Raw genomic sequence first — 20,564 nt, forward strand, 5'->3', positions numbered from 1 at the left:
AAGTATACAGTATAAACGAAGCGTCCTAATCACATTTCACAGGTTGGTTTTAAATTCGCCCTCTAATGTTTGTGTCGACCTCTAAGACCTCAATGCAGAATAAAAGGGTCAGTTCCCAAAATGCCTTCAGGGACACTCATCATATTCCAGACATCACCATGACAACTCATTCTTTCACATTCTTTTCTCTCTAATTCAGCTTTCACACTTGATTTTCTGTCCAACACCGTTTATCTGTTTGCCTCTGCCGCGATGTGTCCAGGAATTTAAGTAGGAAGGGGAAAACACAAGATGCAGGGTGCCTGCGGGATCTTTCCTCTGGTTCAAATTTAACACTCTGTCACACCGCCGGCGCTGTGTGGTGTCTGCAGCAAAGCTGTAGGAATATGATGGGAGGGCGGGGGGGGGGGGGGGGGGATCTACAAAACAATCTTGTCGTGGAAGGAGATGAAAAGATCGGGGCTGTAATGAGACTGCAACGTTTCAACGAGGAGCAGCCAAGGAAGTAATATATGTAGCACATTAATAAAGGGTCGAATTTCATTCTCTCTGATATTTAATAAACACTCAAACAGAGCCTCTTTTATTACTGTTAAGCATTCAAACAGGAAATCGCGTTCTAAACTAAAGAAGAAAATATGTGGGGATTCCCCTCATGCATGTGACATGTAACCTCAACAGATGAGGGTAAAATCTACAGCCGGAATTTGAAATCTTGGAATGGGCTTTTGCAGAAAGTCGTCGTTGATTTCCTCTTTCAAAGTATGGATCCATTTTTAATTAGCCTAAAGGTTATTTTTTTTCTATAGCGAGAGGGAGAGAGAGAGAGGGAGAGAGAGAGTAACAAGTGCCCCCGAACAAATGATCGCGGACGATTATTTTCTGCACAAACATCTGCAGAAAAGATGCGATAGGTTCACATCGGGAACGGCCCCGGTGTCTGCGCTGCCTTCATGCCGCATGCAAACACACAGTTGTGGCACCAAAGCCGGGGGCAGAGTCGAGGTGCTCCGTTAACTCGGAGGTTCCGAATGCGCTCCGGAAGTGCGCGCCGGTTCGGTGCGCAGCGCCGACAGCGTTACACCGTGTTTCCAAGAGCACATTAAAGTGTCAGATAATTTCGGAACAAGTGAGCCTATGTCTCATTCCAGGTCCGAATTGAAGCAGAAAGCTCAAATATAAAATCCGCGTTCGCAGCACACAAAGTCTAAAAATGACTCACCTGCCTTGTCGAGCCGTGAATCCCTCCATGCCTGGATTTTTCGGGGTAAAAGGTGAGACAGTGTTTCACGCTTTCGGGGTCTTTACTTGCAGCGGGGCTGTGCGTGTAATCCAAATATCCCAGTAATCTGCGCACTGCTGCGGCTCGTCGCTACTGGTCTTCCATCCGCATCCTCGCTGGGCTGCGTTGAGAGCGGCTCTGTCCCACGCTGCTGTTGCTCTCCTCCCGGTCCGCCTGGTGCGTTTGGATGCTTCGACTCTCCGGCTTCACACGAGCTTCCCGGGAGCGCGCGGCGCGACCCCGGCGGAGGATACGGGAGCGCCGATTGGAGATGGAGAGGAGAGTTACTAAGGTAACCAAAGGAACACGCATCACACAGGAAAAGCGGGATTTATGCGTGTTCCCCCCCCCCCCACCCCCGTCCCGCTGGCTTTGACAGGTCATCAGAAGCGCCCCGTCCTCAGTTCCTTCTCACCACAGCATGTCCCCACCGGCAATGTTCCCTCCGAGGCCAGAGGCGGATGTTCCCGGATCTTTAAAGTTCCCTCCCTTTGAAATCCAAACTACATTTCTATGAGTTGCGGCTCAAGAGCGTCTGGAGAGAGCGTTAATGAGGTAGGAGGAAAAGCGCGAATGAAGGAAACGGCAACAAAAACGTTGCTTAAATCCTAAAGAGGATAATTAGAAGCTTTAAAAACCAGAACGAAATATTTGCATTCAAGTCAAACCCCACTTCACATCACTAGAACTCAACCAGCACACTTATGCAGCTGCTTGGTTAATAGTAATAGTAATAATAATAATAATAATGGATGATCGCATGTGCACCACCCCCCCTCTCCCCCACAGAGGTGTGAGGGCAGAGATGATGATGATCATGATGATAGTGCAATAAAAACACAATGAGATCATTCAACTGAAGAAGAGCTCCCAGCCCCCAAGCAGGAGCCACATGCCTCATGCAGGCAGCAGGGCGGCCCAGGAGGGTCCTTTGTGGTAGCCGCTGAAGCTAAAAACGCACCGTGTTGATCCGTCGTGTGCAGGTCAGAATCATCTGGGTCATCTGTCAGCCACACCAGGGTTATTTTCCACCCAAGTTGTGTGCGCGTGTTGGGGTGGGGCAGCAGGAAAAAGTCCATGTTTGCGATTATAAAATCCAAGACGCTCCTCCTCTTCATGGTTTTCCTGCCCATGGGACATTTATGCTAAGTAAACACACTAATCTAGGAGAAGAGTTGATTGTTTTAAGCTGTCTTGTGCCTGAATCTTGTGATGCCTCTGGCTTCAAATGGACCTATTAATCCCCCGCTCGGCTCCTGTTGCTCCACGTTCCTGACATTTATTTGAATTCCTGAAAGTGGCGTGTCCCCTCGATAGGCCCGGTAGAAAAGGCTTTTACGGTAAAATTGGAAAAATTATAATAATCGTAAAAACCAAGCAAAACGACAAAAACAAAACAAAGCTGGACAAAGTCGGCGGGTCTGTGGTTTCAATTCAATGTTCCCCAGATGCTCTTAATTTAAGTTTGTAATAAAATCATTAAAACCGTTATCTCGGATAAAACGATTAATACATTTAATAAGTGGGCCCATAATGAGGGCGATAATGCAGCTTCAACTTGCCAGAGTAATCACAGATAAAGCCTTTAGCTCCCGCTGCTGCGTGGTCAGGTGCTCTCAGAGGATTTAGACAAACACATTCTCCAAAAAGCAGGAATATATTTGAGATCCCAAGAGGGAACGACAAGCTGCATTTTAAATATTAGAACAGGTTACAGTTACCTGATTAAGGATCCTTTATTGCTTCATATAAACTCCTTTTATTAGCATGGTTGGACATTGTTGCCGTAGCTGAAGAGCAGATGCCTTTGCCCAAAAAGAAGTCAGAGAGGCTGATTTGATCACTATCTGTACCACTGATAAATGCTCCTTATAAATGCCCCGAACTTCCCGATTTACAGGATCGTTTGAATATTTATCAGCTCGTGCGTTTGCTATTCAGGATGCACGATGCCGAAGAAGTTAATAGATTTGAACAGGAACCCAGACAGAGAAATGAAGTGTCTGGCATCAGGCATCACAGAAGGAATCAGGTTTGACTTTTGAATAATAGCTACTGTATTTAGTATTAAATCTGTTGCATCTTATTCTCTGATTTGTTCTGACCTCTCGGCCTCTGTGTCACTTATCTGTAGCAGATGTCCGGTTCGGAGTGTCTCACACATTTCCGCAGCCTTCCTGCTTTATTTTGAGCAATTTATTACTCCAGAGACCTAAACTGTAATCTCTGTCAGAGCTGGAGCTACAGTTTCAAAGCCTCCAGCTTGATGCGCTGACGGACAATAATCACAACAAAAACAACAGGAAGTAAAGATGTCAGGGCAGATGTCAGTCTTTTCCTTTCTTATCCGGCTGTCGGAAAGTTAATTTATACGGCCAATCTTTTTGTCCTTTTAAGGCTGGAAAGTGTTATGAGTTAATTTATCGCTTTCCAAATAAGTTGGTCATCTAGTAGCTGCCAAGAAGCCCAGAGAACAAGCAGATGGACAAAACCTCACACTGATTAAATTGTTAAAGAGTGTTTTTAAATCATGACGGTGGCGCAGCTGACCGACGTTCCAACGGAAACATCAAACTCTGGCTGAAGGAATCAGATCCACCGATCGCTGTTTCATCAGGCCTGTTCTGCAAACTGCTCAGAAAAAGTATGAAAACACTGTTGTCTTTCATCAGGGAGCGTCCTCTAAAAATGGTTAAATGTTCTTTTTTCCTGCAGTGTTCCTGTAATCCTATTGGTCGTTAAAATGCAGCTTCTCCCAGTTTCTACAACACAGGGTAGAGTAGGGGTCTGCCATGGGATAGAAGGTTTTGACCTACGTCAAGTAACCTGAATACAAGCGCTGCTACTGTCACATTTCACTGACCTGACAAGAAATGAATGAAGAAATCCCAGTTTAGCCTCTCAGATCCTGGTTTAGCTTCCATAACCACAATCACTTCCTCTCTTCCGATAATTTTGGCATTGATCTCCCTGATTTGCAATAACCTTTGGCAGCCTATAAAACTCCAAATATTTTTCACGGTTTGACTGGTTGATAGAGCCAAAAACAGCAATAATTCACCATTTTCCATGAAAAGGTTTGAATCTACTACAGTACCTGTGCGTTGTTTACTTTATCTCCAATATGGTCAGTATGGAAAACCATCTTTTGTTTTACTTAATACTATTAATTAAAAAAAACCAACTCTGTAAACTATAGCTTGTATTAATTAATGATATTCAATTGTCTTTAAAAATGATAAAGAATTAGTTTATCTGATGGTTTATCAAAACCACCCTTTTTCCTCAAGAGGAAGTATCCCAGAATTCCCTGTGACAGCTGGCTGCCTTTTTTTGACTGAAACTCAATGTTTGGAGACTTTAACTTCATGTTCCCAGATGTTGTTCAGTAAATGGACTTGTTTGTTCAGGCTAAACATGAAGTTATCTTCTCCACAAGCCATGACAATATGGCCTCCGCTACTAGCTTCAACATTAGCTTAGTTATGATTTAGCTCAGTGGCAGAGACCAAGCAGGATATCATACCAGGGACAAGAGCTGGGAAGTCTCTAGAGGACATTTGTGTGGGTCGTGAGGAAAGATGAGGGACAAGGTTATACCAGTTAACAAGGAAGTGTAGCCGGTAGCCTGTTGTTGTTGTTGTTGGGGGGGGGGGGGGGGGGGGGGGAAGGAAGATCTTCAAACGCAACATCACCATTTTGGGGAACATCTGGAGTGCTTAATAAACTAATTTATAATGTTACAATGCCGCCAGCAAGATGACTGCAGGTCTTCTTTGTCTGCGAATGAATCCTTATAATTTAGGGCGTCGCCATTGGTGTCGAATGGCGTCTGTTCGCCGCTGATGGTGTGACCACACAGTTTCGTAGCGTCTTCGGCAACGACCGTTGCAGCTCCTGTTTGACTTCAGGTGAACGTTTTGAGAATACGCCCACCAGCTGTAGCCTTTATAGGGCCGGAGGACCAAGGGAAGGAGGCGGCGATTCGCATGAACGTACATGAACATGCGGGCGTCCAGGCTTGTACACAAAGAGCTGGAGATGAACACGTCTAGAACATGTGTGACATCATGCTGAACATGACACCTTTAGCTTCACATAGCGATTTTTAAATACCTTCTGTATATTTTTTGTTCTTATTGCCCCTTTAAAGTTGAATTGCTGGATCCCACTTCATGTGCACCAGCACTGGGCCCCGACGGTTGGGGTAATTATCCAGGCACTTGGTTTATATTTAGAAGGTGTCATTATTGCTCTGGATCGTTATGTGAACTGTGAAAATACTTTGGGACACTTGCACATTTTGATTTTTCAGTTCATTGCAGAGAGGTGTAGTATGCATCTAAAATACCACAGGAACACATTTGAATATATAATATTTGCTCGTTTTTTTTATCTCAAAGGTATAGGTTTGTGTTTGAAATCTAACATGTCTCTTTTCATTCCACAACTTTAAGTCTACACAAAACGGTTGGCTTGTTGATCAGACTTGATTCTGTTCTATTTTGCTTTTAAAGAAAGAGGGTTTAGAAGGAAATGCCTTTTGATTTAAGGTATGTAAGACGCGTATTTGATGTGCTAGTTTTCTTTTATCTATGGCTGAAGCCTTTTTCATTCAAAGGTTTGAAGGACAACAGATGTTTTCTGCTGCTTCATATACGTTCAGAGCTGGGTGACTTTCATTTAGGTGCAGCTTTACACAAGCCTGCTAGAACGTAGCACAACAAGCTTCCAGTGGAGATGCCGCACTAGCGAGATGATATTTTCCTTTTCCTCACACCTGCGAAAAAGTCCCTTGCTGATTTCAGCAGACAAGCACACACAGCAAATTCACCATCTGGGAACCTAGGACCTGCTTTATTATTACTGGGTGTGACCTCGGTGTATATTATAAACACTAAGGACAAAAGGGTTCGCCTTAATCCCCCCCAGAAACTGTGCTTGAATATGGAGCTCTTTTGAGGGCACATTTAGGGGATTTGGAGCCTTTACGTTGGGCAGGTGTGGGGTCTCCAGCTAAAGCTAATTACAGTGTTGTGGCTCAGCCTTAAGGGAGGAGCAGAAAAGAGCCCAAAAGGTCTGATCAAGCCACGACTGAGGAGAATAGTTCCTTTAATAAAGTCAAAGGGAATTTAATATGCAAAAACATTTGAGACTAAATCCTTTCATCCTTCCATGTAGTGGCTATTGCTACATGGTGTTATCTGTCTGGAGCTGGGCCACATGTGAGGCCGGCTTCCTCGGAATGAACCAAACGCTGCAGCCCGATGCCTCCATGACGAGATGCTGGGCGGCTCTGCTGTCATTTGCATGATCTGGTTTCGCTCCACACAGGGTGGCGTCTCTCTGACAGCTCTCTCACATCATTACCTGCTGGCTGTTATCGGCTCCTTCGGCTGAGTCCGTCCGGCAGCTCGCTGTGCACATTTGAGGCATTAAGGTGGGAAACGTCTGCAGGGGCCCAATGACAAACGGGGCAAATTAGAAACGTTTAATTTAGCCGCTGGAATATCATCAAAGTGATCCAGTCCAGGTAAAGAGCTGCTGTTGGTTGCAGTCTCACTGGTCAGTGTCTGTTGATGCTGAAGTGATACTTGACTAAACTGTACGATAGGCAAAAAAAGGGTGGGGGGCAGACAAGAGCCTGGCTCTGATGCTCAGATTTCCATATTTATTGCCTGAAACCCTGTGGGGAGTTCAACTGAATGCCAATTGTCAAGCTGACTCACTGAAACAAACATGCATCTAAGGCCCCGAAGCTACAACACAGCATACAGCACAACCCCCCCCCCCCCCCCCATCCTCTGTTTGATGAGAAATGCTACCTTTATTCCTGATGCACTTGATGGCGTAAGTAGCTCCTGGTTTTAACAATGATAGTGCTGCCAAAGCTGGACCCCAGCGACTGAGATGAAACTCTCTATCTGTCGAGCACTAGAGGGCAGATTGCAATAAAACCGTGTAATCTGAGGCGAAATAAGTCAACGGAAAAGAGGTGAAAAACACAGGGTTCATCAGTGAATGACAGAAACCGTCTTACCCAAGGATGGGTTGAGGGTCCAGGATCCAGAATTAAGACTACCGCCACTCAAACACCTTCTGTCAGCGTAAATAAATCAAATCACAACGTTTATAAGGGACGCATTAACAATGCTAGCATAAAGAAGCCCTGTTACACTTCCAAGGGGTAAACAGTTGCTGCTATATTTCTTGTGTTGTGCTGCATGAGTCATCCATCACTGTCAGAAAAGACTCGTTTCAAAGTGAACCGCTTCGATTAGACAACTTTATCAACTCGAATTGCTGTTTTTTTTGTAAACATGAACGCTAACGTTGCATAAAGTAGAGGACTCTGCGGCAGCACAAGCATGTGTACGCCAGCGTGTCCCCTCAAATGCGCCTTAAACTGCAGAAATGTTGCATTCGTTCTGATGCAAATGTATGCATTGTGAAGTAAGAGTCAATTACGGCGCATTGCCACGGTTATTCTGAGCAGGTTGAAGGTGGAGGCACCTCAAGACATTAGTATGCCAATGTGTTTAAAGGCCAATTTCACCCTGCATGCCTCTGGAACAAAACCTTGAAAGAATTTGCATTTCAACAGAATTTCACCTTTCGCTGCCTGTTCTGGAATCAGCTGCGCTGCTGTCTCATATTTTTCTAGCCCCGGTGCATAATCACTTCAGTGTCAAATTGTCTTCAATGACTTGTAATAATCAGAAATATTGAAACATGAGGAAATGAAGAGTTTGAGGAAAACTTTGGGAATTCAGTCGGGATCTTTAAACTGCGGGAGCTCCACCACAGAAGAAGAGGACGGAAGAAGAGGAGCCAGTCGTCCTCCACGGTAGGTCTCCTCATGCCACACAAGCAATTATTAAACTTAATCATATGTCTCACGCCATTCAAGATAAATTCTCAGCTCTCCTCATACAAAAGGGCAAATTAGAGCATTGTATCCCCATGTGTGCCCCCTCCCTTATTACTGCTACTAATGATGGCTTTACAAAGGGAGCTAATTAGCAGCATTCCTTCTCAGCACTCCCACCAAATGAGCGCGAGGAAGGTGAACAAGCCACACAGTCATTTACAGGTTTTTTTGTCCCATTTATGTTTTTAAACCTTCTTTATATTCTCTTGTACTCTGTTAGTGAACGGGGTCTTCCCTAAAAACGCACTTTGCACGGGGCCCCATTTTGTGTGAATTTGGTAATTTGATGCGCACCGCTGCGTCAATGCGAGAGGCACCACGAGCGCTCAGTGCGAGGCAAAGGTAACGACAGCTGTGATCTGACGCGACTGTCAACAATCCACATCCCACCATTCAGCAGCGAGGGGCTGCAGAGGTGGAGGAGACGGGAATACCAGCGCGGAGAACCGGAGAGGGAAATGAAAGGTTTCGCTTCGAGCCCTCGGTTGGGCAGGGCCCCGTTCGTGAAGTACCGGCACTGACTGGATAATTCTGCTTCTATCTAAAGAAGAAATAAAATATGGGGGTCTTCCTCTGATGTTTCTGTGAGTGTTAAGCGAGCAAACTTATGCTTCTCGAAAGGCCCACAAAGGTTGCCTGCGCCGCCTGAATTACAGCGAGCGCTTCGTTCGCTGGAAAGACAAACAAAAATATTTTCAAAAGCCGATTTGTCGCTTTGAAATGATTCTCGCCTGGAGCGGCCGACAAACGAGGCTCCAGTGAGCCGCCGCTAACTTCTCAACAGTCGACAGTCGAGGCTACGAGCTTCAGACGTGCAGCATCTGGATGAGCAACGTGCTGCGAAACAGCTACGCAAGATCTGCGGCGCTGACGGAGGACAGCTAACCTGGCATCCACATTCGCTCCGTTTTAGGGAAACTAGAACTCCCGTCATACCTGTGGGGACGACGCCCTCGCAGGAAAGGTTACGGAGTCTGAGTGGCGACGCAGCTGTTGTGTGGGGTTTTCTCCAGGTACTCCTGGTTCCCCCCCGAGTCTAAAACGTGCACATTAGGTTGACTGGACAACTTTAACTTAAGGTCAGGGAAATGTCAGCAAATGGTGTGTGCGTGAGTGTGTGTGTGTGTGTGTGTGTGTGTGTGTGTGTGTGTGTGTGTGTGTGTGCCTCCCCCACCGAGTGGCTGCTGGGATGGACCATTACGCCAACACCACTCTATGGTAATGAGCACCGGTTGTGTTAAAATGGCGCCTGAGAGCCTCACCCTGAGGACGCCAGTCATCTTCAACGGCCCCAAACACAATAAAGACATTTCAGTTGGGGGGTGAGGACTAACCGTTCATGGAAGGAGAGACGCTTGCAAATAAACAAATTCAATGCGAGTGCTGCGAATGCTTAACTATAAACACTCCCCGGAGCTGTAAATCAACATTGAGCCTTCAGCGACGCCACGTTGATGCTGCTGAAGGTTTAACTATCTGGCAGGAAGATGTGATTCACACATGACACAACGCACACGCTGAGCCGCCGCTTCTGCACTCACCTGTCTGCGCGTTAGCATTTATCTTTGCTGGATGGATATAAAACCAGTTATGTGAACCCTCATAACCAGTACACTTAACCCCACCGCCTCTAACGGGGTTTAACGCTCCGACTTGAGAACTTGGCTTTTAGCTCTGCGTGATCGCACATTAACCTCACGTCACCCCCACAAACGTCATGTGCAGTTATTGTTTTTCATCCTGACTCTGACAGTAAATAAAGTCAACCGATCGCTGCGTGGAGATCCACCGGAGGAGGCCGACGGCGCGAGGCGCCGCTGGCCGCTCTAAGCTTGCTGACTGTCCCGACGCTGCTCAAGGAAGCATGAAAGCCCAAATCAAAGGAGAAGAAGGTGTCAATAATTAATCAAAGTGAGGAAGAGCCACAAGAGCAGATGAGTAAACAAAGGTGAGGCTCTGTGGCGGGCCGCTGCAGAATGTTAAGGACAGCGCGGGGAGAGGTCACCTCAGCCCCCAGAGCGCTCGTTAGGATGGAGGAAGGCATCCAGGCGCTCAGAAATAACATCGGAAGTCTTTGTTGTGTTCCTAGAATGTTTTGGAGTTCCGCAGGGACGAGAAGCAGAGTTCGTCTTCTGGAAAAGGTCATCGTCTGCCCGCGCACGCTAACGCCGAGACAGGAGGACCATCCTGAGATTGGAGCCCCCCCCCCAGCCCCCCATCCCACTTCAGTCAGGAACACAGGCCCTCCTGCAAACACTCCATCTGCTCCCCCTGCCCGGCCCGGTGAAGCCAACCTTGGCCGCACCACCCTGTGCCACTTCGTCTATCGGACACAGGCGCATCCGCTCGACGTCTTTGCGGTTATTGTGAGTCGTCTCCGGGCTGAATCCATCCCATAGTAGTCCAGGAGAGCTCCTAAATCACGCCCCGTTTTATATGCAGTCTCTCCAGGCCGGTGGTCGGCCATGCATCAGCCCGACGCGGTGCAGCAGAGATAGAGCCGGAGCAGAGCGAGCGTGAGCATCAGTTATTCATGTGTGCCCACTCAAAAGGCCAACCCCCCCCCCCCCCCCCCTCTGTTACCATAAAGCAAATGTAGCGAAAGGCGCAGATCCCGGTGACCTCCGCAGGGGTGATTTATGGGATCTCCAGGAAGTGAAGCAACTAGAGGTGATGTCAGAACGAGGGCACTAGAAATCTTGTTCCAGCGCGCTCAAATGTGGTTCCTGCCTCTTGATGATGGAGCCAAGGCGCAGCAGGGGCCCGCGGGGACCCCCCTAAAATCCAGAGAGGTGAAGTATCGCCGGGTAACAATGGAGAGAGCATCTGGGCCGCGTGTTTCTCTTCATTAAGCAATAAATAATGCAGGGAAATCATATGAATAATTTTTTTCTCCCTAATGGATATTGCATGCTGAGAAAGGATTTCCAGTTCCCGTTTTTAAAAATTTAGCATGTGAAATGATGCGTTGCTATGTGACAAAGTGATTTTTCGGGGCAGGGAAAGAGGAGCGCATTGCATCAAAAAGCCTCCGAAACCAGGGAGACATCAGGACGGAGACTGGGGCTCCCTTTTTCATCCCTGGCTGCTAAACACTGACGCCACCGTCTGATTGTTAAGCATCAGGAAGAAAATGTCTTGTTCACGCATGCTTTGAAAAATAAAAAGGAATAATCCGAAGAAATGCTGTCGTTCTCAGGCTGACCCTCCACCCGTGAAGGGGCGGCGACGACTTTGATTAAAAACCAAAGCAGATTGCATCTGCCACGCTTTATACTCTTCATCAAACCTCCAAAATGACACATCACAGATTGCATGTTGCCTTGGAAATGCAGCCTGTCGCCACAGGATGGGATCGGAAGCGCGACAACCTATGGAAATTCAAAGAGCATACGCGATAAAGCGTGCAGGCTCTTTCATAACAGCGCGCTGGGCCGGATGGATGAGTTTTAACATCACAATAAAACGTCTCTCCTGGCTGTCTCGGAGCTTTCACACCTCGCGCTGACGCATCTGTTCCGATATTTACCAGCCCTCTGCAGGAGGATGGTAGATTTCATGCTAGCTGATTCCAGCACCACATACAATATACATACCATGTCAAAGTAAAAAAAAAACCCAACATTTTGATGAAACTTTAATGAACAGACACGCGGGCTGCAGCGCAGGAGAGAAGCAGCTTTGCTGAAGGCGATGTGGAATTGTTTTAGCCAAGCATAGCGGACACGAAGCGGGGGATCCTGGGAGAGGGAGAACAGAGGCCACGGGCGTTTGTATTCCACATGTGGAAGAGCCACACTTGCAATTATACATACAACAGTGGAAGGCTGCAGTGGACAAAGTAAATTTCCATGCTTTGAACAGAGCCTCGGATCGCCCCGGGGACTCCGCAGCTCAGGTGGCGAGCGTGGGTAATCCAGCATTTGGGAGAGGCTGGAAGCTTAAGCCGACATGGTCAGCAGCTAAATGCTACTTTCCATCGCCAGCCTATCTGATCTGCCGATCTCGGGCCCTTTCCACCTTAATCAGCTTTTAATTGCACAACACTTGCCCACGTGGGACGACATACCCTCACTCTTCCAGAAAAACACAACAGCACAAATCCAGGATGGGAAAACTGTCTCAGAGCGGGAGCAAAGTTTGACCCCACACCCACATGCAACCTATTTTGAAATCAGATTGCCCCCCGATTTACCCAGGCAGCATTAGTCCGCGGCAGGGCTGGAGTTGCTAGGCAACTGAAGACACTTGCTGCAGCCCGAAATGTTTCTTCGAATCAAGAAAAGATCTTATATAATGCCTTAAAGGGGATGCATTTTGCATATGGTTAAATTATATTAATAATGAAAATGATTATATTCCGCACAAAAGGGGCTGATTAACAAAACGACCTGACTCCGGAACACACAGCCTCATCCCATTCAATGATTCATTTTCTATCGGCTATTTGGACTGATTAGAATCACAATTGTTAAAGAAATTTACATATATCCACTCACCAGCCATTATTTATGTTAAACGATTCAAACATATGCACAGTGACATGATCGAGTGCGTGCGTGTAGATGACACCAACTGGAGGTCACAAAAATGTCGGAGCACGGTGGGCACACACAGCTTCTGTAGCTTCTGTGCTAGATGTTCATGTATTTCCACTCCAAATCATTACACGCGCTTGGCTGTGGTCATATTTTCTTCTGGTTATTAAGAAATGCTGCAGTGCTGCAGTGTGTCAACCGCAGACAAAAATATAGAACACTGAAATCTTAATTGTGGTTCATCTACTTAACATAATATGTGGGTAGTCTGGGATCCCAGTAATTACCATTTTCCATATGCTTCTCCATGCTGCCAAGGCCTTTGGGAAATTACTGAGGTGAAAGGTCAAGTGGTGGCTGCATCTATGCTGCAGAAGAACCTTCCTGGAAATGAAGAAAAACTGGCTGCGAGGAAATTAGTAAATATGTGTGCCTGGATTATTAAAGGGACCACTGGAGAAAGTGAAATATGCATATTTATTATCCAGTGTTCGACACCCCCCCCCCCCCCCCCCCCCCCCCATCCACAGACCCACCCTCCCTACTGAGTCTATCCTGAAGATTAAAATGTTTAATTCTGTTATTCTTTACTTCTAAAGCAAGGAATTCAAATTTGAGTAAACAGCGCCATCTGTTGACAGAGGTTTGCATTCAACAGACGCCTTTATTCCATAATACTCGCGTTGTTGGAAAATTGGAACGACAGGTCCCGTAAAGCTTTAATTAGATTAGATTAGATTTAGTTTGTTTTCATATAAATTTTCTTACGTTTTCATTTCCTTTTTAGCCAAAGTAACAGTTTTCCTGTTATTATTCAACCTGAGTGTTAAAGTGTTTTTAAATCATGCAACTACATAAAAAAATTTAGCTTTAAACGATTAAATGATATATTTTTAACCAATCTCAAACAGCCTTTCCTATACAGTAACTGTCCACCAGATGTCGCTGTATTTCTCGGGGCAAAAATCTGGTTGTAAAACTAAATATGTGTCTTAACTTTAACATTGGATGTAATTGTGAATGCGTGTGCGCGTTTTCCATCCTTCAGCCCCACATTTACAAGTTCACGAGTACAACGCGTACAAATATTCGTTTATTAATAACTTGCGATCCAGTCTGAAGTAACTTCAAATACCAGTAAACAGCACCACCAACTGGTAACAAGTAGAGTAACGCTAGTAAAGTTGAATGCAAAATTAAGCTGCCGTTTCTATACTTTGTGTTGCCATTCCAGGCTTTTCAAGATATGTTTAAAAAAATGATTAAAAACAAGTAGGGATGACACAATGCCTTAATATCAATAAGATAAAATTCTACATCACAAACTACGACGTCCAAATTTCAATCAAATGACATCTAATTGACACAGATATTACAGGGAACAAAAAACTCAGGCAAACATCATCTCGGTCCCTGCAGAGGTCTTGCTCCTCTCCCTCGTAGTCTTCTCTTTTCCTTCCATGTAGAGCCTGGAGGAGTCGCGCTGCAGCAGTCGCATGCACTGGTTCCTCAGCTCTTTGTTCATACACAGCAGGATTACTGGGCTGGAGAGCAAAGGCAAGTCCAGCACCAACTCCCTGACCATCTCCTGACACACGGACGGGTGATTCATCAGAGCAAATACGGCACCTACGCGACAGAAAGCACCACAACATGAATATGAAGAATTAGTCATTGCAGTCTCTAACCGCCGGCTGCACATCTGTCGTCCTATTGCACATCTGGAAGTATTTACTTTGCTGGGAGATTTCTGTTGGTAAACAGAGACACATATGTGATTTTAAGCTACTCCTCATTCTGGGGTCTCTCCCAGCAGTCGCCTACGCTGCACGTGCACAAGCTCAAAGGAAGGTCTGGAGTCAAACCCACAACCTTCCTGCTACACACAAAGTGCTGCAACACTGCACCACAGCGGGGTTTAAACTGAACTGGAAATTTAGCCGAAGCCAGCTGACATATGTGACACCACAGAGCTGGTTTGCAATAATGACACTGTCTGAAAGAAGTGAGGAATCAAGCCTTTACTCACCGGGTACATGTGCTGTGAGCGTGATGGAAGAGATAAGGCCGAACATTTTAGCCAGGTGCACGTTGACTCTCTGACTCCGGTGCAGCAGCTTTGCACTTTGGGCAATGGTGTGCACAATATGGGCATAGAAATAAAGGTTTAACGGCAAAAACACCACAGTCTTGGCCAGCAGCAGGCCCCGCATGACTTCATCGTTAATGAAGGAAAAGCAAGTGAGATTGACGGGATCCAAATGATCCACGTGGCTGCCCAGGCACCACTGGATCAGCTCCATCAGCATGACGGGAAGGAGCGGGAAGAGGAGCTGCAGGGCCAGGAAGAGCCTGCTGTCCACCAGGCGCCTGCAGCCACACACCACTGTCAGGTAAATAGAGAAGGTAATGAGGGAGATGTAGTGGAAGGAAGCCGAGCTGGTCAGGTGTTTGGCGCTCACCATGACTTCACACGGCCGGGAGCCCAGCAGCCAGCGGCCGTGCTGCCTCCAGTGAATGGTCATGGGCCACAGGCCCAGGCTGACCAGGTTGCAGGTGGTGCTCCCCAGGATGAACACCGCCACGTTCCTCCTCATCTTGCCCTGTCGGCTGAGCAGGCAGGAAACCACGGAGGCCAGGATGATGATGTTCAAGCTGAGGGCCGGGAGCAGCAGCAGAACTTTAGACGAAGCGCAGAGGTTCAGGTAGGCCGGGACCGCGCAGAAGGAGGCGGACGTGTCGTTCATCGCAAACGGGCGAAGGCAACGGCGTCTGAGAGGGGGGACTGGTTCTCCACTGCTGCAGGAAGTGCTAATAACATCAGTCAGTAACCTCTTGGGTCTTAGGAGGGAGAATCACATGTGACATGCAGACTCCTCCCTCCAACCTGTAAACATGTTTTCTCCTCTCTGCTTTCATGGAGGTCCAATCACCTCCTGTTATGCTGCCTCTGAAGTTAAGACTTTCACCCCACGGACCTAATTACAAAGGATCCACTTCATAATCCCTCTCCAGAATCATAAGCCTATGAAAAAAAAGAAAGAAAGCCAACAAATAAACTGAAAATAACAGCTAAATTGCAGGAGAGCCTTCATCCTTCGTATCTGCTGCAGGTGTTTGCTTCCTTCCTTTATTATGAGTCATTCCATAAACAACACGTCAGGGCTTTTTTAATGTAAGTGGCCCGGCGAAGCGTTGATGGCATCCTTTAAGTATTGAGGTCCGCTAGCCCGTGTTTAATTTATTACCTCGTGACGTACACGTCATTACCCAGCAGCCTCCTGGAGCTCTACCAGTGGAGAGAGAAGGAGCCGTAACGAGGGAGGAAGTGCATTTGTTTACTTCTTGAGGGCCGAGAAGTAATGTGGCACCGAGTCTGGTTGATTAAGGAGCTAACCACTCTGACATTAGCTAAGACTTAAATAAATAAAAGTGGAGCATATTACACGAGACCGGGCCGGTCCAAATATGTGGGTTAGGGTTTGATTTAACATATTCCTACTGCGAGTTGTGGCGCTGCGGATTATTTAATCATAAATGTGCTCAACGACAATTGAAAAAAAGGTTAATGCTAGCATTAGCACTGATGCCACAGTGAACAGGCTAAAGCAGATTTTGCAACACATGTCACACGTATATAGCCAGAACTGAGCTCATTTGTTTGAATATCTTGGGCCCGGTTGACTTCAGCAGAACACGTTCAGGCATTCGACAACACACTGAACTGAAATGTGCAAATTGCAACAATCCTCCTGCAAGAGCTGTGCAAGTTTCACACATCGTGGCTTCTTTTCCACTGTCGAAGTGAGATAAACAGGCAGAAGGAGCCCACAAACGTCACTCTCAGACTAATGTGAATCGGCGCTGAGACTGGATGTGAGCGGAGGGGAGCTCGCAGCAGGGGTGTCAGACCTGCAAGCGCCGAACGCTCCCGCTTGTCCCGTATGGATCCAGCCTCCTCGTCTCACAGCCGTGTGTTTTGGAAGCCTGGCAGACGGCATTGAAAGGCACGGCTCCTAAAACTGATTGAAAATCAGGGAAGCTTGCAGGACCGGTTTGATCTGAGCAGACTGCAAAGCAAAGGGGTGAGAGTGATAGAAAAGGAAGGGGGGGGCTGTCAGTCTGTGGTGAGAACAGATCGGCCTCCAGGTGACAACTCCCTCCCAGAGATGGCTTTTTCCACGGAGGGTAATGGAGCTTGGAACTTGTCTCACGAAAAGCAATTTCTAGCCAACCTGGCATCTGGAGTCCTGCAGCGCCGCTGCACAGACGCACAACTGGGAGACGCCTGACCGTCCCACCTCTGGACAACGTGATCAATAAGAGCTTTTAGGGGAACCATAAAGAGCAGGCAAACACATTCATCTCAGGGTGCATTTATCGCCCAGAATCCTGATGAATCTGTCCGGAGATCCTTCGGCGTTCCTGCAGATCCAATGACGGCGCTTTCTATTTAACAACGTTTTAGTGATTAGAACCCATCGGAATACTTCTGATGATCTGGTGAACACACTCAGTTCACTAATAAAACTGGCAACAATCAAATCAAAGGTCTCATTTAATCTACTTTTGCTTTTGTTTTGGAGGAGTACGAAAGAGAGATGTTTGAGCAGACCTCCAGATTATAGTGTCGTGTGAGCAGCAGTTACCAGACAGGAGTCTTGATGTTGGTTTGGAAAACAGAAAAAAAGTATTCTCATACGACCTTTGACCTCCTGCAATCAACAATTCATCATTCTGCTGCTAGAATGTGCAGGTTTGATAAAGTAGTCAGATTATTCAGCACCCTCCAGAAACCTCGTCAGCGGGAAAGTTGACGATTCACTTGGAATCTCATATGTTTGAATAAAGCTTGGCGCTCTCGTGCTCCACGACCTTGGTGAAAATGAGCTGATGGTGCCACCTAATTGGACCTAATTACATCGGTGATTCAGCCATCAGGCCCTCGCTGTTGGATCAGCAGCCCCGTGCGGGAGCGTCGGGCTTGTTACGGACCCAGCAGACGCTCGCCGCGCCGGTCTGCTGTGAAGGTCACTCTGTCCTTGACGGCGACGGCGTTCCGCCAAATCACGTCATCTGTCAATGGGCTTCACGTCGAAGGATGGCCGAAGAGCCTGATGGACAGGAAGCACGTGCGTGGCCGCTTGGCTCTCAGCCAGTCATGTTTCAGCTTCCTCTGCTCAGTCAGCAGCAGGACGCCGCGGCTGTCAGGACCCCCCCCCCCCCCGCCACCGCCGCCCTCACCCAGCTTTTTAGCGTGGAGGCGTGTGCCACCTTCGCTCTGGCACAAGCACAGCGGGCACCGGAGCTGATGGACGCCCACGTCTTCCTGATCCTAAGCACCTCATCTGCTCCAGCCTAACTGGACCTCGTCCCTGTGGGCCCAGAACTCCCCACTGCTGCCTCCGTATGGAGCCAGAAGGTGGATCCTGAATATCAAGCATCCCTCTCCGATTTGGCAGCTTCGGAGGCCCTGACGGATGATTTGCGGCTCTTCATACGTGCCAGATTATTCAGGGGCCTCCGGTGTTCCGCGACAGTCTTCTGACTCAGGTCAGCATTCATCACCTGTCAGCGCGGCCGCATCCCCAACATTTCAGACGCAGAACCCTCCCCCCCACCCCCCCCCCCCCCATGCTGCTGCTTCCACTCTGCTCGACAACTCGCCGACCATTTCACCAGTCGGGCAAATCCAGCAAACATGAGATCAGCCTGTAATTCAGGCCGCTGCTGATAACTGAGGCGCTGAATCAATCAGGACGACCATGTGACAGATTTGTTTTCCAGTAAATGCAACATGTCAATGATGAATTGTGAGCGCAACAAGGCCATTTTTCAAGTGGCTCGAGCAGCTGGGATTTGGGCCTCATGTAAACAGCTTTGATAAATGCACTCCGCTGTGTTTGTCATCCTTTTGCTCAATCATTTTCATGCTTAAATGAAGCAATTTGTTTCTCAGCGCGCAATCTGTTGGAGTTGATTATCCAAGCCGGTGATGTCCACTTCGATAAAAATAGGAAACCCACCCACTCGCCGTGCCCGACGAATGTGTCCGGGAGGCTGGCGAGCAGAGAATTCCACAGAAGAATGTGGGAAAACAGAACTTTAATTACTGTAATGAATCTTGCTGGAGAGCTGGTGAAATCGTGGCATTCGTGTGGTCTCAGCAAGAGCTGAGTCTGGCTGGGAGCTGCACGGCCATTCATCATCAGAGGAACAATGCAGCGTGTGGTGGGGGGCATGATAAGAAACACGAGAGGAGAGCATCAGAGGGGGCCAGGATGTGTCGTTTCTGAGCAAAGTGGGGGGGGGGGGGGGGTTCAGAAGGAATCTTGCAATTCAAATAAGTTGGAGGTGCTAAAGTTTTCCCTCATTCTCAAACACAACAGTTTCAAAAGTAACTGATGGGTTCAATTTGTGCTGTAATTCAATCTTGTAGCTACACCGGTTTGATTTCTTCCTGGGCTATTTACAGTATATCTCACAGCCTCCGCAATATATATGCAAATTTGTTTTGTGACACATTCCTTCAAATTAGGAGTGCTGGCTCCTCATAATTGCCAATCAAGTCCTCATTTGGAATAGTTATTTCAGCAACAAGCAAAAGCCTCGCCCTGGCTCACAGTGGGAAACTCAAACGGCTGCCTGGTCGTGTTCCCACCAACATTCCGGATGATGCACAGTGGTGTTTAACACGTGGCTCCAAATACACGCCGGTCTGATAATGAAATCAGATCTGTCCTGTGGGTGTTATTAAAAATCGTATCAGTGTATGACTCCTCTCAAGCCGTCAAATATTCGGGGCTGCGTGTTCGAAATTAGATGGTGGATAAATTAAAGTGACTAAAGTGTCCTACTTCATTCTACTGCTGACATGAAACGCTGTCTGACATCAGCGCAGGGCCAAGTTTTAAATTGGCTGCATTCATTCAGTGACAATGATGTATCAGCTGAGCTCTAATCTTCTGCATTCATTCATGTTGGAAAAATAGAAGTTATCTAATTTATGACCGCTAGGTGGCACTAGTCTCCCGATCTGCAAACAGAACCATAACCACCTACCTGCAATCTCCATTTCCATGTCTTACAGCAGAGAGCTGCTTCTGTTGGAGTGAGAAGAGCATTTGCCACCCACGGAGCAGAAATTCCATCATCAGAGAGCCACTCTTTGGCAAAATGATGCAACATACAGCAGGCCTGGCACCACGCATGCTATCGTGCTCGTTATTGTTCTTTTCACATTGAAAACTTCAGCACCTGGCAGACCTTTTCGAAAAGGCAGAGAAAGATCATTTTGGTTCATCGATGTCAACTTGCAATCCATTCTCCCGATAATGGTTCAGACAGCAGCCGTGCCTGAACGACAACGTACTGATGGGTTTGAGCCTCAGCCTGCCATGAACCAGGCATGACGGAGTGATGGAATGGAGTTGTGCATGAAGCCGCCGTGCGTCTCGCCATCACGCACCTACCAATCTGTCCTCTTTAGGCCTGGCTGAAAATAACAGGGCCTCTTCTGAAATGGCTGCCCCCTTTAGTGGGACTTGTTATTAGCGTGACCCCTTTTCTTGACTTGTATTCATCATTCCTGCCGGCTCGCACGCTTTGGATCAGCTGCACCGGCTTGACGCACAAGGTCCCATGTAGCTCAGGCTAATGCTGGAGTGGCGCCTTTGGCCCTGCAGATGCATCAACAATGGTATAAGCGCCAGGATGCATGCCACGCCGTGCCGTGCTGAGCCATGCTGTTGAGCTTTCTTTACAAAAAGTAGGTTAAAGCACGGCTCTTTTGTTTAGGGTCATGCTAGCACTC

At 47.4% G+C, this 20,564-nt stretch overlaps 2 protein-coding genes across 5 annotated transcripts in view; one reads left to right on the forward strand and one right to left on the reverse strand.

Moving 5' to 3' along the window:
- The window catches only part of nlgn3a (neuroligin 3a), a 106,238-nt gene extending 104,652 nt beyond the window's left edge, over positions 1 to 1,586 (reverse strand). The window contains exon 1 of one of the 4 annotated variants that reach the window (XM_057042888.1): positions 1,227 to 1,586. The gene's annotated coding sequence lies outside the window, so the exon portion shown is untranslated. Of the gene's footprint in view, positions 1 to 1,222 lie in introns of all 4 variants that reach the window. The other 3 variants (XM_057042887.1, XM_057042890.1, XM_057042891.1) reach the window with 3 other exon arrangements.
- The window catches only part of si:dkey-27i16.2 (regulator of cell cycle RGCC-like), a 185,406-nt gene that overhangs the window by 121,472 nt on the left and 43,370 nt on the right, over positions 1 to 20,564 (forward strand). The window lies entirely within an intron of this gene.

The sequence above is a fragment of the Takifugu flavidus genome, chromosome 9 (genome assembly GCF_003711565.1).
Source record: "Takifugu flavidus isolate HTHZ2018 chromosome 9, ASM371156v2, whole genome shotgun sequence".
Classification (NCBI taxonomy): Eukaryota; Metazoa; Chordata; class Actinopteri; order Tetraodontiformes; family Tetraodontidae; genus Takifugu; species Takifugu flavidus.